The 26,074-nt window shown below is 40.5% G+C and overlaps 1 protein-coding gene across 1 annotated transcript in view; it reads right to left on the bottom strand.

Annotated features, from left to right (window-relative positions):
• LRRC3B (leucine rich repeat containing 3B) overlaps nucleotides 1-26,074 on the bottom strand; it is a 46,142-nt gene that overhangs the window by 18,853 nt on the left and 1,215 nt on the right. The gene's annotated exons all lie outside the window — the stretch shown is intronic.

Here is a 26,074-nt window from a genome sequence, read left to right as displayed (position 1 = left end):
TTAATGGATTTTTTAATGTTAGTGGAACACACATATTTTCTTATTAAACTTTATGAAAGTAATTTTTATAACATATGACCTTTTAAAAACTTTTAAAAACTTTTAAAACCCAAGAGAAAACAATTTGTACAAAACATTATACAATATGAAAAATTCCAATCAAAATACAAAATTTAAATAACACCGTCATTCTTCTGTCTTACTAAAAAGATGATATTTTTTCTTCAGCAGTTCTTCCACCTGGAGCTCTCAGTCAGCTCTCTTATAAATGAAGAGAAGGTGCTGCTTCATTGCGTTAATGGTTACAGACCCTTAAGAACAGGTGAAAAAAGTAGGCCCCATTGGATGCCGCTTGGCAGGGCTTGCACTCAGGATCTTTGTAATGATCTTCAGCAGAAGCTCCGATGGTTGTGGTGAGACTATATGATGTGTTTCTAAGACGAGACATGTAATGTGGGTATGTTACGAATGGTCTACCATGAACAAGACACACACATCGCAACCTGGACTTAACAAGGTGCATTAACAACGGAAGATACGCGGAGGAAAATAAACACCCTTTATTGCATAACAGTGCCAGCACAAAGCAGCCCAAAAGATGGCACAGCTACTCTTGGGAATAATTACTGCAACATCCGCAGCCTCCCACTAGTTTTGAGGCAGTGCCACGGTTCCCACCCGGAGCCATTCTCACTTGTGTGCAGGACGAGGAGTGACCCTGGCAGGCCCTCATGTGATCCTAGGCTGTCCTCACTGCCGTGCAACCTGCCAAGAGCTGCTAGCTGTTTAAGGAACCCTAAGAAACTGAAAGGCTTTTAAAAAGTTAATAATAACTCAAAGCTGGTGGAGCCGTGCCAGAACAGTAGATGAACACTGCCAAAGACGGGTGGCTCCTCAGCTCTGGCTCCACTCAGTGGGGATGTCCAATTTCTCTTTGGAGGACAGGGCTGACTAACCTGTGCTCGCCATTGGCAGTACATGCTCAGCAGGAGAGGAGTGATCCGTGCTTTACACCCCCGTAAGTGGTAGGGTCCCCAGGCTGCTGCTGGCCTTGGAGCTTGGAAGAAGCTGGGAGCCAAAAACCTACCTCCCACCAACAGCCGCATCTGTACCCCGTGAGGCAGCAGCTCCTGGCACCCTGATCCTGTTGAGCTCAGGAGCTGTCAGGTTCCTGCTAAGCTGAAAACAGCAGCCTGACTTTTTTTTCTTCCCTCCTTTTCCCTATTCGACGACTGCACAGAAACACTTGTAAATTGGGACTGTTACACCCATGCAAGCTTAAAACAACCTTGCTCAGGCACAGATGACAGCTCTCGATGGCAATGTGAACGTGACTGCAGACTAATCCACCTTGTTGTTCTGACACATAAAAACCATCTCCGAAATCCCTGCACCGCCTGTAGTCATTCCTGTTACACACCTCCGTGCAGCCAGCACTCAGCCAGGCCAACACAGGAGAGAAGCACAAATTAAAAAATCCACATTTTGGGTAGGTACATACTCCTTTGTGCACTAGAATTTTTCTTTTTACTGCAATCATGGAAATACATGAATAGTTTCACTTTAAATATAGGTCTATCAACAAACTTGAAAGCTGTTTAATACACACGTTCTGCAAAGAACTGGTTTGCATTTAAAGCACATTAAGCCTATCTCTCATAGCTAGAGGGACAGACTCCTACCAGAAAAAATGGCAATTTAAAAGCTATTTCTTCCTTGAATATTCTGTTCTCAGAAATCCCAGGCCCCTGCAACCAGTGAGAAAGTCCAGAGTAACAAAGACTTGCTCTCAGCAGAGGAGGCTCAAGTTAAGCAACATTTAAACAAACTGGACATAGACAAGCCTATGGGTCCTGAGGGGATGCATCCACGGGTGCTGAAGTAGCTGGCTGATGTTAACAGAAAACCACTCTCAACTATCTTTGGAAGGTCATGGGGATCAGAGGCGGTTCCTAAGGACTGCAAGAAAGCAAAAGTCCTATTTTCAAGGAGGATGCAGTAAACTACAGGCAGGTCAGCCTCACCATCAACCCTGGGGAGGTGATGAGCAAATAAATCTGCGAACAATCTCCTTAACATATAGAGTAAAAGAAGGTGATCGGGAGTAGTCAGCATGGATTTATGAAGGCAGAAATCATATCTGATCAACCTGATAGCTTTCTGCAATGAGTCGTCTGGCTCATCTCACTGAGATGAAAGAGAAGTGGATGTTATTTACCTTGACTTTAGCAAAGCTTTTGATGCTGTCTCCTATAACATCGTCATTGACACACTTATGAAGTACAGACTAAAGTGAACAGTGAGGTTCATACCTGATTGGGAACAATAACAAAGACAAAACCTGACTCTTCTCAGTGGTGCCCAGGAAAAGGCTAAGAGGTGATGGGCAGAAATTGTTTTTCTTTTTTTTTTTTCTTTTCTTCTTACTGGGAGGTTGGTCAAACCTGGAACAGGTTGCCCGGAGGTGCTGTGGCATCACCATTCTTGAAGATACTCAAAAGCCTGCTGGACAAGTACCTGAGCAATCTGCTTTGAACAGGGGGGGTTGGACTAAGCAATCTCCAGAGGTGCCTTCCAGCCTCAGCCATTCTGTGATTACTTCCAAGCAGGTTGAGACATGTGCAAGAACTACAATTCAAGAAAAAATACTCAAAAGCAGTATAACTTAAGACAGAGATAATTCTAGGCCTTGCAGCACAATATTAAGGCCTACTAAAGCACATTCTATTTCCTGTTTATGTTACACATGGCTGTACAATCTGTGTTGTTGGTAAAGAGGAGACTTCATGGGGTGCTTCACTTGCACCAGGGAGTTATGAACACATAACCCAAACCCAGAATTTAGTTGTAGATATTTGCTATCACTTAGGCAGGGTTTATGAAACATCTCACCATTGAGCACAGTTTCCACTCTGACTAGGGTGGGTAAACAAGTCCAATTACAGATGTTCTATTTTAAAAATGTCAATTGTAAGACACAGAGTGTAAAACATTAATTAAACTTATGCTTGTTTCCACAACAACAGTGCTTCCTGAGAAATGGCTATATTCACAAACAAACACAGCAGATACACAATTATTGTATTGCTCTGTGACATTATACTCTAAATCAAAATAGTGCTCTTCCTTTTCAAGTCATACCATCATCGGAAAGCAAAGGACCAGAACTTTGCTCTAAAAAGCAAAGGACCAAAACTGCAAATATTTACTGATTTATGTCACTGAACTGCAGTCAACAAATTGAATTACTGAACTGACAGCATGATCATATCCCAAATATATATGCACAAACTTATTCAGAATCTCCTTAAAGGAGAAGATTTTCAAATGACAGCCAATCACACATAGCCAAACTTTTGGTAAATAAATTCACAAGTACCTAATGAACCAATTAAGCGATTAACTGATTTCAGTGCATCAAACACTAATTTGGGTGCCTACTTTGATACAAGCTGTTTTAAGAATACTGCCCTTAAAAAAGGTGGGGGAAAAATTTAAGCCCTTTTTAAAATTCTTTTTAGCACCAAAATGACACTTAAGCTAGCCAGAAAACAAGGGCAAATTTTCATTCTGTTCTCTGCACCCAAACTGCAGAACAAAACCCCATAAATTGCAGCTAGAAGGCTTAAAAACAATACAAAACAAACTCACTGAACTTTGTCCGTACTTAAATGTTCTGTAAACTGTCCCAATGAATTCAGAAGCAGCTGAACTGAGCCATGTTAGAACAAACTTTCTAAAATTTAATCTTTGTTATTAATTTTAAGAAGTCAGTCAAATGGGTTGTAAGAGGAAATACATATTTCCATCCTTCATTTATAATCCTGTCTTAGAAAATTTGAGGCCAATTCCCATCCCTATACAGAAATAGATACAATGTGTGCCAAGGGAGAAAGAACTCTGCAGGAACAACCCACCAAGCTTTGCCCTGAAGCCTCCGGTTGGGTTTTGTAGCCTTTCAAGGAAAAAAGGCTTTTATCCTGCTGGCCCCAGCTTTCCAAACCAAGAGCCTCCAGGTCTGCTTGGTATCTTGTGACTGCTTTCACTCAGGGGGTGTTCTCGGTGGCTTTTTCTTGCTATCTTCCAGCAAAGCCAGCACAACTGTTTTCATCTCCTGGTATCAGTCAAACTTCCTATCAGGCCATTTGCTTAACATAGCAATCCCATAGGTTCCCAGGAGGCCACACTCTGAAGGAAAGTTCAAGCGCTGCAAGTTGTTGGAGAAGCAAGGCATACCACCTCTGCTCCATCCTTCTACAGGTCCAGACAATCTGCAGGTGAGAAGGGGAGCACTACTGCTGACCAGCTTTCTTCCAAAGCCACAGAGGAAGTTAACCATGGAGATAACCTCCACATGGAAGCAAAGGATCTACACATCATGGGATCATGTAGTTCATGCCTTGAAAAAAAAAGCAGCATCTCAATTTTAAAGTTCACAGTAACAAAAATAACTTTAAAAATCAAGGACTGATAGCAGTGATAGCAGACAAATTCCTTTTAAATGCCCTAAACAATCTGGTTTTACATTACAAGGCAACAAGTTTAATTTCTATTTCTGTTCTATGCTGAAGAGAAGTTTCCTTAGGCACCAAGCCTAAAAAAGGCATCCCACCACATACTTGCCCACAGCCTTTGCCGTTGAGGGCTGGCGACCACTGCTTACTCACTGCTGCTTATGGCTTTTCTCATGGTGGGAAAGGGCTGACGGCGAGGAAGCAATTAATTTTTGGTTTTTTTCAGTTCTTTCTGGTCATAAGGCTAGATTATATTAAAAGCTGCTGTTTGTATATTTTCCCTTGGGGTTTCACAACTTTCTCCTAATATGTCTTTCACCCTTCTCCACAAAAATGTTCATTCTTTTCTGGTTAGCCTTATTAATTTTACCAGTTGGAGTAACCCACTTAAAAAGCTATTTCCTAGACAAGCTTTCTATGTTTCTACATGTTAACCTATTTCTCTGTTTATTTCACTTGTAGTATCTTCCTTTCATTTAATTTGACCCATGAAAAAATGGTATACACAAACATTAATGCAGAAAAGAACCCTAGAGGAAATAATATTAGAAAGCTACAACAGAGGGAAACCAGGTGTATTAAGTGAAAAAAATACAATTAAAGTATCTATGGAAACAAGCCAATAATGAGTTACTCTGATCTTTTAATTTAATCTCATCTGAAACCATTTTTTCAAGTAGCATTCTTTAATTCATAGGTCCATGCATAAGAAATTCAAATGTCCAGATAGCTCATAAAAATACTACTTAATCAGGTGTATCCATGCACAACTACATAAAGTAAGCAAGACTCAACACTACGGTAAAGAGAAAAAATGAAGTATAAAAATTTTCCCTTATAACACCAAATGGAAGTCGCACTCACTTAAGTAAATATTTTGCTATATTGATAGAAGCTAAATCCATGTTTTTTTTCAAAGCCTTGCTTTACTTGTCACTTGTAAGCTACTGTGCTTTGTTTGGTCTGCTTCATATAAAATGACACAAGAAGTTTTTGTTCACGTAACACTATCGATGAAATGCTCTTTGCTCTTTACAAGTTGTTTGTAGCGAACATTTTAGCTCTCTCAAAAAGGTGATGAATACAATCAGCCAACGTCTTTGTGCATGTCCTGTGAGGGTACTCATCCTCCACAGAAGCAAATTTCACTAACCTGAGTCAGCAAGCTGTAATGGCATGTGGTAAAACTATGATACGCACCAAAACCTTACAGACTTGCTAATCAGTAGCAAGTTACAACAGAACATGCTCTCTGAAAACTACCAACTTCCCAAACAGCATTTGGATGGCTTCTTTTTTTTGAACAGGGACTTAATGTTTCACGTTCAATCTGTGCACACCATTTTCTCCTTCCTCCCTGAATTCTAAACATTTTCCTTACATATACTTCTTCTGAGATTCAGTAGTGACAGTTTCTTCCTTACACTCCTACATAATTTTGCACAAGCTGTTAAACAGAATTAGTCCACGCTCCTCTTTCATACCAGTCACCATTGGCCAAAAATTTTTTCACAGAATCTGGTACACAAGAATCCAACTGACTTCACAGTTGCAAAAGCTCGACAGCAGCCAGACTATTAAATAAAACAGAGAAGGGCAGTGCTTGTAAGTGATACTCCAACAGGCAATGTGACGGAAAGGTTGTTTTTCTTGTGCTCTGAAGGAACCTAATAAATCGACCTTAGATCCCAGTTCTGACCCTCACCATCCAGTTTCTAACTTGTGCAAACACAGCTTGGCAGTCAAGCTGCAGAAGGGTTTTACAGACTGTGGTCAAGCAGACCCTCGAAATGGTCACAAGAAATGTTACTAGGTGAAGACAGGTCCCAGGTGGCTAACAGGGAAAGGGTATGAACACAGCACTTGGAAGACAGGTTGAGTGTGCCCACTGTTAACTCTTCATGCTGCCTTTAACTACCGTAAGGGCATCACTTATTAGCAGGTAACAACAAAAATATTGCCTGGTATCACTTCATTGTTGCACTCTGCACAATGTAATAATCCATGTTAGTTCAAAAGGACCCCATCAGCAAGAGCACTAACTGAGACTGTTACCTAAATGAGGAAAGAGATTATTTATTTACCCTGAGCATAAACGTACTCTCCAAATTCCATGACAAGCCTTTACTACAAATTCCCCCTTAGCATTCAAAGGCAGCAGAGAAACACTTGAAAAATGAACAAGTTAGAATTACCTAGAGAAATTAAAACTTGTGGTTTTCACAGACCTAGCAAAGCAGAAAAAAAAAAAAAAGAGAAACAAAGGGCAAAATTATACCCTGGTAATTCTTTCAATTGCAGTTCAATAATATATCTTTTAGTAGTGAACAGAAACAACCAGTTTTAAGGTAAAAATGTAAACTCAATGTCCTATTTTTAAAAAAGTAAATAAAAATACCAGAAGAGATACCAGGCAGAAAAAAAGAGTGACACTGGAAAACTGACAGATTCTGGGAGATGAAATAATTCAAGTCTGAATGTCCTTCCTTCACCATGTGTTAGGACCACATGGCATGAGCTAAAAATCAACATGTGCAGTATTTGAAACCTGTGTCAATGAACAGAAGAAACTAGTGGATAATAAAGAACTAATCTATTATGCAAGTGCTGATTTCTACCTAAGTTTAAATCTGGAGGCACACTCTCCTTTCCTGCAAAGCTTTCTGCCGAGTACAGGATCCATGGGGAAAATGGCTTAATCCCCAGTAATGACGCAGTGTGAGGAGCCTATCTGGGACATACTTAATGCTGTCCTCTGTGCTGAGGGTGCAATTCCAGGAATAGAGAGTCAGTCACCATATTTCCCTCCACCACCAATCTTTTAATCTTCTGTATATCCTCTGCTGCAGAGACAGGCATTCACACCTACAGGATGCTGCTAAGTCATGTGGGGACATGGCATGGAAGAAGCTGCTCTTCTGCAGACAACTCCTGCAAATACAGCGGACATCCCACTAGGCTTGCTTTCTTTACATGCATTTCCACAGGCCGAGATGGATGTCTCTGGTGGTTTTGCTACACCCTGCTCCTGATTGGAAATACCACTCTGCTTCTGCACACCCTGACTTTTCCCATGCATGCTAGAAAGTAGCAGAGCATCTTACATTCTTTGACAGAGGCATAATAAAACAGATAAAGGATTAAAAAAAATATTGGTTTAGTTACAGCAACCTTTTTTTTTTTTTTTAATAAATTTCTCTGTGGAATTGCTATTCACCCTGAATGCTGTAAACATTTCTTGCTAGCTCACTACCAAAGCTCATGTAAGAATGGGATAAGATCATGTGCAGCTATCCAGTGAAGCAAAGGAATGAGTCATCAGTCTGCAAGCTGAACAACAGACAAAATCAGAGATTCAGACCCAGGTAAGCACAGTAATGAATGAAACACTAGTTTCTAAATTACACGTCTGGAGAAAGCAGTCTAGGATGGCAACTCATAAACATACCTACCTAGCCTAGCATTAAAAAGCATATAGGGAATCAAGTGGGCCACTTAAAGAACTACTCCATGGAATTCAAGGGGGGGAAGAATCTCCCTGAAAAATGTTTGAAACAGCTGAAGGAATTCAATTACAGCAGCCTACACCTCTGTAACTAACTTGGTCAAGTCTTGTGTCCTATGTTCTTACAGGTTGGCATAAATGTGATGGATTAGGAAAATGTCATTTTTTAAAAAATTAAGTACTTTTAATTAATTTATAGCAAATACTATTAGCTTTACTCCTACTAAGATTAGTACAATCTTCCCTCCAAAAGAAAAGAAAAAGACAATAGTGCAAATGCTCTCTCATTTTGTATTCAAGCAGATTCTTCTTTGACTAAACAAAGATAGCAGGCTCTCATAAAATGAGAGTACTTCCCACCAACCAAACTGACAAAAAAGGCTCAAATTCTGTTTGCAGTTTTGTGGGTCTAAATGCAAATAATCTAGGTAATAAGTTTAGATTTCTACCAAAGCAACTGAAAGCAAAACACGTCCCTGGAGATCTATAGCCTGATTACTGATGATAAGCTGAGATAGCACAGCCCCAGCTGCTCAATATTACACAAAGAAAAAGGTGGGCAGGTTCAGAGAAAGCTGCACATATTGGTTTCACTCGATTCACAATTTACCCCTACTGTTTCACTCACCCACTCTCTCTTCACTAAAGCATGAAATGCCAGTTGCTTAAATTTAAGCTCCTCAATATTCAGCTACTGCCATCACAAATTACTAAATAAATTATCAAAATGCCACCATTCCACATAGTACTCCCAAACATCATGATAGTATTTTCAGATGTTTCACTCTCCTCCTGAACTCTTCTGCCCTGCCAGCACCTAACCAGCTGCAGCACCTGCACTGCGCCACAGCCACAGCTCCTGCTCCTTCCCTGCCCCGAGGCAGCATACCCTTCACTGAGGACCGCTGTGGGTGCAGTATACATTGGGGTACTTTTCCCCCCAAACCTTCACTTATACCTCACTGAGTGTTATATCCCACGAAGAACCCCTTCAGTTACTGCGCACTACAGAGGTTGCAGTAACCACTCTCCTGTGAACCCTACCCACAGCCACTGCACAGTTGCCTGAGCTAGCTTAGCCCTCAGCAAGAGATGGAAAGAGCAGGAAGAAGGAGAGCCTGGGAATGGAATAGGGCCTTCAGCTCAGCTCTTCAGGAAACTTCCCCGCCTGGTGACTGCTGGCTTAGGTACAAGATTCACAGGTTTCATTTAGCTGGTTCTCTTCCTACTAACATTTTATTTGAGGCCAGACGTGTTGCAACATGCTGTGTGCTGACTGTGCCAGCCCGCACGGGGTGAACATGCTCAAAGCGTATGGCTGAGAAAGGTGAGGACCTTCTCAAGGAAAACAGTACTGAAGATATATTCAGAGCAAGAGGGCTCAAAACAGGGCAGTAAAGGATGACATGACAATTAGGGACTTCCAACATACACCAGCATGTCCCAAAAAGAGAATACTATTAAATTTTAGTATTCATACCTCCAAACCTATGCTTCAACAGCCTAACAGGAAGGTAATTTTGAAGGCTATAAAGACTACTTTCCCCCTTCTTCAACTGGGACCTGCTCCTTCACTTACTGATTTTTTTAAGGTAGCTCACCTTCCATGTCTGTTTCATGGCTTCTAATTAACTTATTTCTCATTTCAAGTATTTACAGCTTGGGAGAGAAAAAGCAAAAGAAAAGGTGATGAGCAGAAGGAACAGAAACTGGCTGTGTAGGAAGCCCACTCCAGGAGCTGGACCACCTCACCTGTGGGCAAGATGGAAAGCAGCTAGGGGATGTCTCTTTCCTGTTCATGAAGACGTGGTTGCTTTCCCACCAGACTGCGGCTGTATCACACCTACCACGCAGTGACCCAGAGCCCTCCTGCCACACACGCAATTAAATTCTGTCAAGCCGATACTGATCGCCCCTAGTGCACAGCACATGGCACACTAATTTAGCATTAGCAAAATACCAATAGGCCCTGGAGAGCCTTGGATTTAATTCTACTCCAAAAATATGTTCACTGTACTAGAACCAAAGCAGCAACAGTGAATAATAATTGTTAATTGTCAGCTTTCTGAACATTTTCATACCTACACAAAACGTCTTGGAAAGGATAGCTCCTCTTCCCCAACAGAAATGACAGAAACAATACTTTTTCTGAAAAAGAAGATCATTTCAGATTACAGGTGTTAATTCTGCATTTCCTTTCCAAACTATTCAGATTCTGGAAGCAGAAGAAACAAAAATTCAGTGTTTAAAAAATGCAGCTCAAATATTTTCAGCAGTCCAGCAAAATCCTCTTGCACACATAAGTAAAAAGCCAGATCTGCTGTGAGACACAGCGTGTACCTCATGGCAACAGTGTAGATTTATGTTTCTGCTCTCTGGGAAGTCACTGCTGTGTAAAAGGATATGACTGGCTTTACAGGTCAAGGTAAAATCTATCGCCCTGAAAATGGAAAACAGATCTAGCAGCCTAAACACACAGAGCTATCAGAAGGGGTTGAGAGGTAGGATACATAACTGATTTATACAGTTTAAATAGCACAGCCCAGCCTTTCTCCTCCATTTGACAATTTCTCTTTCTGCTTTATATTTTCCTTGCTTTTCAGCCCTGTGGAAACCTCACTCATGATGTAGATGTCACATCTCCCCTGGAACAAAATTGGCTTATGACATATTGTATAATTCCAAAAATACATAATGCATTAATTTGACACACTCCTGTCATCAAGACCTTAATTTCTAGTATCTTTTCCAGAAAGAATTAAAAATTTCTCTGCCTCAGCCGTCTAATTCGTAACACTTTAAGAGGGAGAGTTTCTTCCCACTCACCCCAAGATCCTCCAAATGAGAGATTCACAAACCTCTGGGGGAAGGTCTGTTTAAGTCTTTTGTTGAAGGCACTATGTTCTCATCCTAGGAAGTGACTACTAGTGAGCTGTTTTTCTCAGCCAACACTTCATATTTTAATTCCTGTCTTTTCTTGACTAATCTCCCCTCTTTTTCTGTGCATTAGTTTTTTGCCTGTCCTTGCATTCTCATTAACTCTTATCTTTCAACTTGGTTTTGCCCTCTGGACCTGTCCCCCCCTTCTTCTTTACCACCAGACTACCACGCATGCTACAAGTTATCCAAAATTTTGCAAAAGACTATAGCAATGATTTCTGTGCTATACTCTACAACTTTAGGAATGCTTTCTGGCAACTGTTCAGGTAGATCCCTAAAACTTAAATGGGGCATTTTCTGTAAAATAGGTGTACTTCTGCTGTATAAACTTTATACCCTTCTATCTTCTCCAGAATTACAGGTTTTTCTCTTTCGACCTAAAAACGGAGGGACACAGAGAGAGAGAATATCTGGACATACTTAAATGCTTTACAATGTCTTCTGGTGGAAAATTAACTGTAGCCTATGGGTTGAAGAACTGTAGAGGTCCACCTGCTCACAGGTTTGTGACCTTTCTAGTGTATTTTAGGAGTTAAAAGTTACCACCTTAGGTAAGTTGCCATGTCATCTTCACAACAGACCTCACCTGGTTAAATATTACATGTATCTTGCAGAAAGCAGAAGAATTATTGGCAGAGCTAGTATTAAAATGCAACAGACCCTTTTCTTCTGCTTCCCATTACACTGAGCTACCCCTGCAGTGATCTAAGATGAGGAGCCAGCTGACTGGGAGGGGACAGAGACACAGCACTATCAATGCCACCACAGGCAGTACTGTCACAATCTAATCCAGCATCTGTCTTTCCCTCCCTCGTTACACATCCCTGCACCCCCAAATCAAACGGCCTGGTGCTATGTCTTTTTACAGAATGTCCAAAAGCCAAATTCCCTAGTTTCAGAGTTTGATGGTGCACAGAATAATGGGAGTAGACCCCAAAAACCAGAAACCCAACCCAAAGTGTAAACTGATGTTGCTGGCATCAACCTTGCCTCTCTAAATCAGCCCTAAATTAAAATATCAAAAGGAAAGGATGCTTCACACAGATATATATACTGGTAATTACTTTTCATAGACTTCAATACATAGCCATTTGCACTTGTGAAAGACAATCACAAAACATTATTCTGAATCTGTGCATCACCAAATCAAAACAGCGAATGTAACGTACCAGCCTACTCCCTTTGCACTGCTCTCTCTGACTCTGCAGAGATGTATGCAAAAAACACAAGTCAATATTAATAATTTTAAAGATTCGCTTTCTGTGTCATCTTCCACCGCTTTTTGTTCAATCACCGCATGGTCTTATCATCAAAAACTGGAGCACCATTCACTGCTGTGAAGCTGCATATCCTGGACATAAAGGAAAACCAAATCTCTCCTTTTTGGCTCAAATCCCTTAGATGGGAACTGTGCCTAAGTGAAAGTAGCCTGGCTGAGTTGTGTAAGAGGTTAGGGGGCAGAGGATGGTATAGCGATCCTATGATTTCTGGATGCAAGTTCAGGAAAGTGAAAGCAAAGACAGGTGGCAGTAGCTGCTGAGGACACCTGTGGAGTCGCTCCATGGCACTGCATACGTGGGCCAAGGCTGATCTTACTTTTCCTTCCCACGTGCCTGGGCATGCAGCCCAGCTAAAATGCACACAGCACTGGCATGGAGACTCAGCTCTGAATGTGGTCTTTATACCGTATATGTTAGCCAATTTGAACAGAAATACCCCCCAATTCTGCCCAGTGCCAAATAAATGAATGGAGCTGAAGGGCCACTGCCAGGTTGGAGAAAATGGCCCTAACTTAGGTGACCAGCTCTAAAAGAAACAGAGGAAGAAAGGCTGGAAGATGTGTCTCCATAGGGTAAATCACACTCTTAGCTGTGTCTTCGTCAGTAACTGCTGTTTTTCTGCTAATTTTGTATAATCTTTTGCACAACGAGGTACATTCGACACATGATTTTTTAAAAATATTTGAAAAATAAAGAAAAATCTTTATGCAGATTAAATTAAAGCTATGAAAGCTAAAAAAAAATTCATATTATAGATTTTACCCCATCCTACTTCATTACATACCTCGTGTGCAAATTTATTACAGGAGGATGTTACCTAATTAAACTTATTATGCTTTGATTTTTTTTTCTAACTTATTTCATTAAAAGCTTCTCAATTTCTGTAACTTATTATGGCATGACCATTGTTAATGAAGCTACAAAAGGTACTGTTGGACAAATTCATGGAAAGCAGATGAAGCAGAGCAGAATGAGGGATTATGTTCTCAGACTTCTGAGGCAAAGAAGCCTGAAATAAATGCAAGTTGTGAATTTTTGGAGCAGAGGGTGTATTAATTGTAATTATTTCAGACTACGTACTGATTTCAAAAGATTAACATGAATAGGAGTTGTTATTGCAGATGTTTCTATTCTTGCTAGGAAATCCCTTGAATATAGGAAGCACAGAATAAAAAATGTGAAGTTGCTGTACTACAGCATCATAACTTCTGTTCTGTTCTTTTTTCTGTTCTAGACATACCAGAAGAAACATAAATAAAGCTGATCATCTTCAGGCCTTGAAGGAAAAACACTGCTCCTCTCCGGTAACATGACAAAACTCTGCTCAGCAGTGAGCATTTTGTCACATTCCCTCCTCCCTCCCAGAAGCGCCCTTAGAATGCACGGCACTAGGTTACCCTCCGGAGCCAGGAAAGTGCCAGACCTAAACCCAGTTTTCTTGGCCCAGGAAGGACAATGTCCTCGCCTGCCTGGGACTTGCTGTGCCGCAGGGCCAGTGTCCACCAGGCCAGGCCCAGGGCTCTGGGTACCTCCCCTGCCCAGCCCTGCCAGCAGATGGGCCTGGTTCCTTCCCAAAAGAGGTCAGGCCATGGAGGAGGATGGTCGCATCGTGACCAGCGGTGTGAATCCTGCCAGGAACCAGAAGCCCATGGAGCACATCTGCCTCACAGCACAGACACTGCCATGGCACATAGCTAAGACAGTTTTAGCAGCGAACTCCACTGACAGCACAGCACATCTCATACTCCAAATCTGTCCCTCTATTTCAATGTTATGAAACAGTATCATCGACTGCAGTTCAGGTACGGCTTTAAAATAAAATGTACTAGCACAAAACCAACAGCCCTGTCTAACATTTACAGAGCGACTTTAAGTGGAGTGGATCTCATGGGATTTCTTAAATCTTTCCAAGCCAGTCGTATAATGCCACAGGTTTTCACAAGCATAGCTAAGGGCAGAGTTTGGGTCTCTGTATACATGATTTCTTCTATTCACTGCCAGCTGCAATGGGTCAAATGCTGACAGAGCACAGAAGTAATTCTACATACCAACGCTGCAGAGGAAGGAAAGCATGGTCTGTGGCAGTGGCAGAGGGAATGAACCACAAGCACAACGCAACCACTGGGGCTTCAAAAAGAAGGCACAAGCAAAAAAATAAGATAGAAATGTCATCTCCCCAACACATAACAGTAGGGCTGCAACAGAAATTCTACCATACTTGCAGGGGAGAGCGAGGGATTTATGAACACAATTATAATTTCTGTAAATCCTTTCCAAAGGACTGTCCTTAAACGACTGAAGCAAGATCCCAATCTCCCAAACTAACTACATAACAGGTCTCAGCAGGAATGAAATGCATTGTGTGACTGTCACTTCTATCATTTTGAGCGGAATCTTGTTTTAGTAGCCTGTCAGATGACAAGGGTAGATATGAATTCAGTAGATAATACTGAAGTCCCAGAAATAGCTATTTCAAGTATATTTATATCACAAGTTAGGAACAACACCTCACTTCCCATTTGGACATATGCTTTGTTGAAATCAGTATGAATAACATCCATTCTTAAGGTGTTTTTATTATGATTTTGTATAAGTCTATCACAAACTGAGACAGCATGTGCATTACGGACATAAATCTACTATGGCTTACACCCCCCTTAATCAAAGCAACTTCGTTGAGCTCAGATTTATGCAGGTTTACCTAAAATCATTACATGTGAGTGATTCTCAAGAAAAAAACAAAACAAAAAAACCGCACAATACTTGTGTTTCCAGAACAAACATCAACCTAATCACTCATGGGAACACCTCTGTACCACCCTGGTCTCAGATCCAAATCTATGCACATTCCCATGACTCCTCCTCATAAGAATCCTGCTCCATCCCCAGCAGACCCATCCGTTAGCTCTGGCAGGGGTATGGGAGGACCAGCTCCAGGCACCTGTGCTGAAAGTCTTTTGCTGCCCCACTCCATGTAACCCTTAACCCACTCGAGGCCTTAGTTGGTGCATGGGAAGAGTCCTCTGTAGCTGACACCTCTAAGGGAGGGGAAAACATAACTTTTAAAAAGCAGCAGCAATGAAAAGGGAAGAGAGACAGTAAGATAAAAAGAAAACAGTAAAAAGTTTAGCGACTGTAAACATTCTCATTAGCATCCAAATATTTGCACGGAAAATTACACAAAGTTTACTTTTTGTTAACTCGCTTCACTGCTATGCTATAATAAAACATTTCTCCACCCTTGATTGGGAAATGCAGAGGTGCTGTTACTTGTTTAAGCCTTTTGAAGACTCTTCTAATCTGTCACTTGAGAACACCTTACCTTCTTATTTGGAAAAACCTTTTTCCCTTGAGAAAGGAACCACCTCCCATTTCAGACCTGCTACGCTGAGTCACATCTTCTAAAACTTTTTCTTTGTTGTGCCAACATCTCTAATGGACCTTGTTCTTAAAACATCACTTTGGTTCAGACAAAAATTAGAACAAGGTTTTAAAAGTGCTGTGGAAGTGGAGAAAAAAAAAAAAAGGAAACAGCTGGCAAGTTAGATATTTTAAACCCACATTGCAAAATGCCACATGGGACTCCCCCATTGCTTAGAACATTGAAATCTCACCTACCCACCCTCCCCTAAACCATGCCACTCACTAAGGGAAAAGAATTGAGCACTTCTCAGTAAGGTTTTGAAGAAGACCTCCTGAAGTCCTGAATCACAATCTTGAAGACCTTATGCAAACCATGGCAACATCCTCAACTCACACTGACAATGTTAATCTTAAAAACTCAAATGGTGGTATTTCAGAGCGCAATAAGCATAACTGAGTTTGGCAGCAGCAGGTACTGAAAACTTTGTCATCATTCCTCTTACACCCTGGACCAGCCACCCATCCTATAAAGAAACTCCTCTTCTGTAGAAAAGCCCAGCTCTTGAACAGACTTTTAAGATGGCAACTTCTGAGGGAAGCCCATTGCTGCTGATTGCTGTGAGCCCTTCACACAGATGCCCAGAGACAGACCTCCTGTCTGAGATGCCTCCCTGGATGAACAGGAGCTCCATGACTTGCCCTTTCTACCACTGTTCATGTCTCAGCCCTGACAAATCCCCACGACCTGTACATACCCAAAATGCCCATTTTCTCTGGGCCCAGGAAAATGCCTCCATCAGGGCTGCCACGAAGGTAATTGTAGGCTTAGCGAGGATCTGCTTTAGCATTAGCCTGAAGGTTTGGGTTTTTACCTCTCACCAGAGGTACAAATCTTAAAAGAAATGTTTCAGCATATCCTGATCTTTCTGCTCTTCATCTCTTCAGAGGAACCTTCTCACACAGGTATTTTTTCCGGTACATCCCCGCCAGCTCTTTATAGACAGTACTTCCCTCTCATGCCGCCCCCAAGCCTGACAAATGCAACTCCAAACTGAGGAAAACCACCCCGTCACATCTGATGAATTATTGCTGACACAAGCTGGCACTTTTGTTTGGTTCGTTTGGGGTTTTGGTGGTGGCGATAGTAAGTTTTGTTCTAGATGGGCAAAAAAATCAAGTTCCCCCTTCAGATGAACCCTGGGTCAAAGCCCTAATGAGAAATTAAAAGCTTCCATCAGACAGAGGAACTACAACACAGCATAAGGATGCAAAGTGAACTTTGCAATGTCCCACAAAGCCCCTGAAGCAGAGAGGTGTGCCCCAAAGCCATGGTCTGATGTGGTTGGAGGTGCACCCTGCCCTAGCAGGGATGGGGCTCACAGGAAGCCCCATGACGTGGAGCCTCCAGCACCGCCGCTGCTGTGGGGCAGCAGAGCACCTGACTTTCAGCCCAGTGTTTTCTTTGCTTGTTACCACAGTCATTGAATAGTAATATTCTCCTTATTTCATCTGAGGAATACGGTGTTCCTCTCTAATCTGAAAAAGTACAGGCTATGGCACAGGAAGCAGGTTTCAAAAGGTTTACACGGATGGGTTCTTTTTCCCCATACTGGTCTGAAAATTAAGAAAAGATAATATAATTACACTTTTTTTAACATTGGATTTGTTTTAGGAGTGAAGACACAGAGCATTGACTTTTAATTTCCCGTTTCCAATTCATTCTGGAACTGGAAGAACTATAAAAATTCTTTTGAAGAAGTAATATATTCAAGACTAATAAAATTCAAGTGCAAAATATTTTCAGAGGCAGCTTAGGTACAATTATTAAGTTGTCAAATAAAATCATCTAGTCTAACTTATACCAGAGAAGGGATAAAGTTTATAGCTAATTTCACAGACCAAAAGAGAACTGTTTCTAGGAGCAGCCCTTCTTTCCAACAGACCACTAGGTAACTCCAAGAACAGTCAGGTATATGGGTGAAAACAGTGAACCTGAGTACAGCAGCAACGTTAGCAAGAAGTCCACCTCTCACCCATCTCCAATTTTCACTACCATGAACTTTCCACCTCTACAGCCAGCCTACCTCTACTCGTATCAACTGACCACAACAAGCTCAGTATCTGTAATTAAAAACAAACATGTTTGGTTTTGGTTTGTTTTGTTTTTCCCAGAAGGCAATAGTGACCCTGATAACTGATCCTTAAAAATTAAATCTTTCTCTGTCAGCTGTAATATTTAAGTCACTTAGAAGTTACTCTGTCAGTGCCCTTTACCTGCAACCAGCTGGTCCAAAATGAAGAAAGAACATCAGAAGGGCTGAGACTGAATGCTTTTCGAGCTCCATTAGCTCCTGCATACACATATCACATCTGCAGTCACAAAAATGTCATTTCTACTACAATACAGGTATTTATTAAATTCAACAGCCTTTTTAACCCCCTGCCTTAAGTATTTTTAGAAGAAAGGTAATAATATTCTTTAAAAAAAAATTGAATAAACTATGGATGCATAGGAAATTGAGAAGGCTACTTGGAGTAGCCAAGCGAATGGAAGAACACACGTGGTCACAGAATCAGCCCCTAGCTCCCCACTGCTTTGCATTAATGAAGCACTACTCTGCAAGTCTGATGATAGCATTTCAGTCTCCCTTTGCAGAAGCCCAAGTAACTAGTCGGGATTCAAAGCTGCGCTCCACAGCTTCTAGAACCAGAATTTAAAATGAGCAGTTTTAACCCACATGATTAAAATTGCTTCATTAAAACAACAACCAAGACACTAACTCCAGTCAATAAGACCCCTTTTGGGGAGCCCACAGAAAGCCAGAGCTTACTTACTGTGCAACTCCACAGCAAGAGGAAAATAAAGGACCTGCGCAACCCGCAGTGTCCTCATTCACCTCATGTTTTTCTAATGATTTTCCAGCTGATTCAAACATCCACAAACTTTTTAAAGCAATTTACCTATCATCAAAGCATTGGTTGCCAACTCATGCATGCCACAGTGAAAAAAATACTAAGATGACAGTACGTGGAGCTGAAACTGCCTTGAGTGAGTCTCTCTCAGGGAAGGCTAGGTTCTTCTTTGGAGAAGAGACAGAGTCTCTAGAAGTATGTGGTGTGGTGATACAGCCACACAGAAAGTCCAAACTGGAATGATATTTTTCTACAAACTGATCCTGAAATTAATGCAAAATATATTTTATTGGATCTAAACTGCAGTCTGATTTCATATCAAGAAAGATCCCCAACATGACAGCTTTTTGTATGTAAAACAATAAATATACGTTTGTGAGTCAAAATCAGTGGCGAAGGTGCAATAGCAAATACCCCTATGGCGAGCTTGTGAGAAAGAGCCGTTCTCAGACAATAAAGACTGAAAGCGAGAGGGTACATCAATTACTGCTGCACAAACCAGATCAAAAGAACAGCACACAGCTGATAAGTTCATAGTTGTTCATGCAGCATGACAATGAGAAGGGCTGAGATGATATTTGACAATACAACAGCATGCATCCAATTTTTAACAGATTCATGCAAATTTTTTTTTCTCACAACTAAGGGAAGTTGCAATGCTACTGACGCTGCACAGTTGACTGTTGTTGTTCAGTGTGTTAAAAAAAAAATCTGCTATAATTAAGGAATTGCTTGGCCTCTGTCCATTTTGTTCCACACTGCTGCCTCACACTTGTTTAAAGAACTGAGAAAATTTGTTGAAAATGTGGCAGATAGTGGGGAAAAAAAAAAAACGTTAAGCTTGACTGGTTCAAATTAGGCAGTATTTGTACAGATGGAGCACCTGCCGTGACTGGCAAGAAGAACAGTCACGTCGCTTTGCAAGAAAAGTTTTTGGATCGAAAGTTATTGAAATACCATTTGTATCCATCAGGAATTTTTTCTGAGCCAAAGAGTTAGGTTTCTTACATGTCTAAATCCTGTCATCTCCTACTCTAGCAAAATAAGCATTTATGCATGAAAGCTGCCAATAAGCATGCTACGTAATTGATAAAAATGATGAGTATAATATATATACAACATCTTCTGTCAAAGGGCAAAAACTGTGAAAGATTCTGGAAACAGAGAATGACCAATACATTTTCCTAACATAAATTATTAACCCTTCAGTGACAACAGTTTGCTTAAAACCAAGAATGGGATCAAAAATCTGGTCTGTAGGGACACGACATCTCAGCTTTGCAGCCTCAATACGTACTTACAGGGAAAGGATTGCCTGTTTACTACATGCTGTCATCCATGTGCTGCTTTTAAGTCGGAGCTGAGATGTTCTTATTCTAGCTGAATTGGTGCGCTTCAGTTATTTGCAGTGTGTGAGAAGTGACAATTGAAGGTCTGAGTAATTCTATGATCTGATGTTTTAGGAGTTGTTTCACTCGAAGTTTGAAGATCCTAGAAAACAATTTCCCATTCGTGTATCCCATTTTATAACACAATATAGACCATTTTCTTTGAAATAGATTGGAATCTCTCAGCTTTTAAAAAGAGGAGATATCCTTTCAGCAGCAGAGTGAGGACTGACTCTTACCTACAGAACAGGTCCAGGCACTCCCAGAGAACAGCAAAACCCAAAAATGATACTTGAAAGCGCTTCTCCTGTGATACATGCCTTCCCTTTTAGTGCTGTGCAGATTGGGACCAACACTTATTCATGAACAGTAATACTCTATTACAAACTTTGTTAAAAGTAGACTGTTCAAAAGTCACCAATTCTCATCTCAATGACTCCGTGTCAACAAAACTGAAAACAAGGGCAAAAAGGACATTTAGAAAAACTATCGACTATTTGAAGGTTGCAATGGCAGTTGTACCCCGTTAACTTCATCTCAGGAGAAAAGAACTAAGGGTCATTCTCTCTTTTGACACTAATAACAATAAATTACATTTAATAATACAGAGGAATCAAGATAAAATTTGGAGACCATTTGCATTACATCTAGGGGAGAAAAAACCCCAAACCCTAGCCAGACTTGTTAGAATGACTGACCCCTCAATTTACTGATTCCCAGTCTTGTGAACAGTCTCCTGCATTTGAGTATTTCCCCTCTTCTGGAACTCCTACATTTGCACATATTCATTCAAGATTTTTGTTCTTGGCAAATACAATTTTTGCCTAGATAGAGAAAAACGTAACAGAACGTCACCATTTCAAAATAAAACCTCAGACTGAAAAAAAGCATTACAGAATCTGCTTTTAGAAGTGTATGAAAAGGTTTTTTTGCGTTTTTGGTTTTTTGTTTGTTTGTTTTTTAAGGTAAGAGTGTATTGAAAACAATACATAAATACTGCTACCTCAAGAATTAAAAAGAAAAATAATTTAAATAGGAGTCAAATAGATTGTGCCAATTTTCATTACCCAACGCAAAACAACAAACAGGAAAAACATCAAGAATTAAAACACTGGTAGCTTAAACTTATTTTAGCTTTAATCTTCATAAGCTAAAGGTTCATCAGTAAGAAATATAACCACCATTGCTTGCTTAACCACATACAACCTAGCAAACAACTTCATATAAAATTTTTGTTGTAGTTCCTCTTCTAAGAGGAAGAAGTATTTGGCTCTGTCCTTAAAGGAGGAGAAGTACTTGCATGAACTGAACACCAAACACCCAGTGCTTTTGTTTCTTTGTAATTATAATGCCTGTACAATAGCAAAGAGCAGATTCATTTCAATGCCCAAAGGCTTCACCCTTTTGCTGCAAATTATTCACATGCACATAAAATGTATACTTTGTAAGTATTCCAAAAATACTTCAAATTCTGCCAAAGCCATTCAAATTTGTAATCTAGATGAGGGAAACAATGCTCACATGCTTTTCACGTGTCCCGCTAACTCCCAGTACAAGCATATTAAATACTCCGTCATTCAAGCACTCTAATGAAATCCTGAATACTCACGATCTTTACATACAAAGCATCTTTGGTTAGTACAGTTACAAAAGTATGTAACCCAATTTTGGTAACCTGCAAAAAAATACTCCCTTTAAAAAATCAATGCTATAATTTGTTGGAAGAAAAGGCAATTTTCACTAAAACTTTGACAGAAGAGAAAATGGTAAGGCCATTAAAACTAACAACATCCACAAAGTACACCTCTTAAGACACTAAGGCACGCGACCTTTAAAACCAGATGCCCCATTAGCTGAGGCTGTGTGTCCAAAGGATGACGTAGGAACATGAAGTGACCCGCCAGGAGAACACTCTGTGTCAGACTTCCACAGCTTGAGTAAAATACAGGTTGATATGTAAGCACTGCAATATACAGATTTATACAGATAATATTTTCCAATTGAAAACTCCACAGAAATTTTAAATCCCTCCCCTGCACCTCTGATCCCTTCCTGTCCACCTACTTTCTTTATGCATTGTCTCCCTTTCCCAACTTTCTTTTTATTCGGTTTGTCTCTCCTTTTGCTGTCACTTTATAATGAGATTTTTCATTTATTGTTCCCTAAATAATTAAATAGTCTCAATTTGCTTTCCTGCTTCCAAGCCAGAGTATTATCCCATTTATGTGCTATCATTCATTTCTATCACTTTTCACTTTCTCTTGTTATCATATCTTTATAGTACTATTTGGCAGGCAGAGATGAACTTTTTTCTTCTCGAAGTGTAAGTTAGCAGCTTTATGAAACTTTTATTAACGTAGAACAAAATTCATTTAAAACACATACTAGCTAGTTGAACTGACCCTGAAAAGCAGAAGTAAACTATAATCAAGTACAATGAGATCTGTAGTGCTAGTTTTCAACTCTGTTTAAGTAAAAATTCCAATTATCCAGTTCTTTTCAGTATCTCTGGAAAGGCCTTTTACTAGTCCCATTTACTCAAGAGGCATTTTTATCTCCTTTCTCTCTGTGGAGTTGAGACACAAAAAGCAAAGTTCAATCCCTCAGCAAGGCTTCTAGTCCCACTCAAATCAACCAAAACATCTTTTCTGAAGCCCCGTGGCAATCCCATGGCACAGCAGGGAGCCAAGCCAGAGGGCTATGGTGCAACCCCACCAACCCCTTCATCCTTCGGGAAGTTGGGAGAGCAGTGGAACAGGCTGCCCAGAGAGGCTGTGGACTCTCCTTCTCTGGAAATATGCAAAACTCACCTGCATGCGCCTGTGCCCCCTGCTCTAGGTGTGCCTGCTCAAGCAGGGGGGATTAGACGACATGATCTCCAACCATGATCCTTCCAACCCCTACCCTTCTGTGATTCTGTGAAGACAAACTACCCAGTTCAGTCCAGTTCTCTCCTTGCTGTCTTTTACTTTTCCCCTATTTTGAGGACATCTGGCCTTCTTCATCTGTTCCCATTTCTCTCTTTTTTCATCCCTATAAAAGTTCATACCTTCGAGACAGAGAAACCCCATTTTAATTCGGCTACCGTAGCCTTCTCCTTGCTGATGGGAAGCGAAACTCAGGAGCTGTGCCAATCCTTTCCAGTAAAAGGCTCTTCCCGTGTCCAGTGTTGAAGTCCGTGCAGAAAGAAGCTAATTTTTATAAAATTCTGCTTGCTGAAGGTACTCAATAGAGCATTTAAACATCCAGGGCAAGAGGAATAAAAGTTACTTTCTTGTTCAGTAGCAGTAAGCATTGTGTTTATTCTTCAAAGTTCAAACTAAGTTTCTGTGTAAAACAAGCCAGCACTGACTACAAACGCTGCTTAGTCTATAGGGGTAAGCAATGCAAGTCATCAGTGGCAAGTACGGACACAGACACTGATTACCCACAGAAATCTCCGTGAAGCAGGAGCATACATCTTTAATCATTGTAAAATAATGAGGTCCTCCTCCACAGTGGGTTTAACAATTGTTTATCTAAACCATGAGCTCAGACGAAGCAGCGATTAAAACTGATACCACAACATACTGCTGCTTCTCTGGGATGCCCCCACGTGTCCGTTGTACAGCCAGACTAACCAACTGCACCAGAGTGACGGAAGCACAGAAACTGCTTTATGAAAAGAGCTGGATTAAAACTAGAAGCAGAGATTTCAATTCACCAGAAGACAACAACTCTGACAACAAATTGGATGCTATTTCACCCACAGCATGTTGGATTTACGAGTAGAAGGCACACCTTGCTCATGCCTGTACTTACAGACTATAATCCGCGTAAAAATACTTACTGAATGTGCTGAGAAATTCCTATATCCTTATTGTTTGTAGTTTCTGCAGACTTACTGACATTTGATTCATACCAGAACTGAAGTGCTCTACCAAAACTGCACTTTCTGGAGCTTATTTTTAGTAAATAAAGTAACATTTAAAAAGGCTTGGCCAAACAAGCCAAGGTAAATGCTACATATTCCATGAACTCAAATAATTTATTCTTGGCTCAAAATACCATCATTTAAAAATAAGGTGCTGTTTAGCATTATTATAAGTTTCTAAATTTCATAGCTTGATAAGAGTTTTCTCTAAATTTACTAACAAATTTTACTGGATGAAGCAAAATTATAGAGATTATTTTGCCAGCCACAGAACACTAATTTAATCTGCGTTCTCAAGTGAGGGTGGATCCAAAGACCATGCGAGCAGATGACAACAAGGACGCTAGTTACATGTAAATCCCCTCACTGCAAATGTGATATTCTACTGAGAAAAAGTACCTTCCTTAGTCCATCCTCTGATTAACTGAAATGGTAACAGCAAGTATTTCTACACATATTTCTGCTTGCTTAAATTATTCATTTCATTTAAAAGTTTAAAATCTTCCTGCCATTGAGCCACATATCCCTTGTGTTACTCTCATAAATATTCTTAGTGAAGTGACAGAAAATATCCTTAAAAGCAAGATTCAGAAGTACCTTATTTAACTTAACATGGAAAGGTGATTTTGTAATAAAGCAATACATTTTCTCGGGGTTTAGACACCCAGTTAGTACTTCTGAGTAAGTCTGAATTTTATAAATTTCAGTTCTACTGCTTGGACATTATTTCTGGAGCTGATATATGCGCTTGCTCTGAAGTTGCTCTAACGCAGTTTCAGTGTAAGCAGGAAGAGCTTCCCACCTCCCAAAAGATTTGAAATATGGACCTCATAAAGCACACAGAAGAGGCAAATCGCAAATGTATCCTTAAGTCTTGCTGTTCTTTTTATCTGTGGCAAAGCTCTCATGGACTTTATTAGCACAGGACTGCATCCAGAGCACGAATGTACACGCCTATTAAACGATACTTTTTTTTCTATTAATCTCTCATTTGAGGCAAAACACATTAATTCTTGATAGCTGCAGATACAATGCTCCTTCTCATTCACACAGGCCCTGAACTCCAAGACACTGAGCAGCTTCAACTTGCCCTAAGGCAATGGAAAACTACAATTACCCACAGGACCTCATCTTAGTTGGACTGAAGTTGGCGCATATTTTAGAGCAGACCTCACGGAGGGCAAGATCAGGGCTCAGCGATCCAACCAGCAGTAGCTGAATAAATGTAAGAGATCTGGACTTAACCTCAAGTTCTTCTACCGCCAATGGGCGCATCCCCACATAGTGCCGTACGCTGCAACTATCTGACAATGGGCCCCGTCCTGCTGTCGTCAGAATATTACCTGTAAGAGTAATCCCATAGAAACCCACGGCAACCTGCACAAGGGTGGGCTGAAGAATCAGCTAAGCAATCACACTGTTATAATTAATTCCGAGCGATTTTACTATTTAGAAACGAAACTAGAAAATCAGACTCTGAACATAGCAAAGGTTTTGCAAATTAGTTCATTCTACAGCTCAAATACTTTCTTTCCCTCTAAATCAAACTAGAAGTCCATTGTGTGCCTGTCCTTTTTAATTAAATTACTAAGAATAATATCAACGGGTAAGCCGTAAGAACACCGTGGTGCTCTAGATCAAAGCCTTCAAGCTACCACTTTCACTAGGGCGTGACGCACACCTTGCGATTTAAATGTACAAATTATTAGACAGATTACCACAAGAAGAAATTGTTGCCAGTTATTTTTCAGCGTTCAGAGAAGGTTATCCTAGTCAGAGTTTTCAGCTCTAAAAGTACTCATTTTCCTTTCCTTGCCAAATCTGTAACATTTTCTCATGGTTATTATTTTTTTAAATAATTACAACCATCTCAAAAGCACTCGCTTATTTTGCCATTTTCATATATATGTAAATACCTCTGGGCTCACTTCTTTGAAAAGAGCACTAAATGTTGTTTGCCTGGTTTTCATTCTGACTCTTTAAGTAGTTTATTCACGCTTTTCAAGTTATTTGGCTGGTTTTATTCTGTAATCGCACCATTTCTGCTGTCTAGGGACATTCAGAAAGACTGGGTGAAAAGCTGCAGCCTGAATCACTTTGAATCACTTTGCGATTTTCTAACAGATACTCTAAAATCTCATTATTTTTGAAGGCAGAAGCTAAGAAAGAAAGAAGAATTCCCGCTGGCACATCCAAAATTTTGGAGAGGGAAATTCTGGACGCATAGATTGCCGGAAAGGCGAGGGAAGAGCCCGCAG

Source organism: Phalacrocorax aristotelis, chromosome 2, assembly GCF_949628215.1.
Source record: "Phalacrocorax aristotelis chromosome 2, bGulAri2.1, whole genome shotgun sequence".
In the NCBI taxonomy this organism is placed as follows: Eukaryota; Metazoa; Chordata; class Aves; order Suliformes; family Phalacrocoracidae; genus Phalacrocorax; species Phalacrocorax aristotelis.
This window is presented reverse-complemented; position numbering and strand designations above follow the sequence as displayed.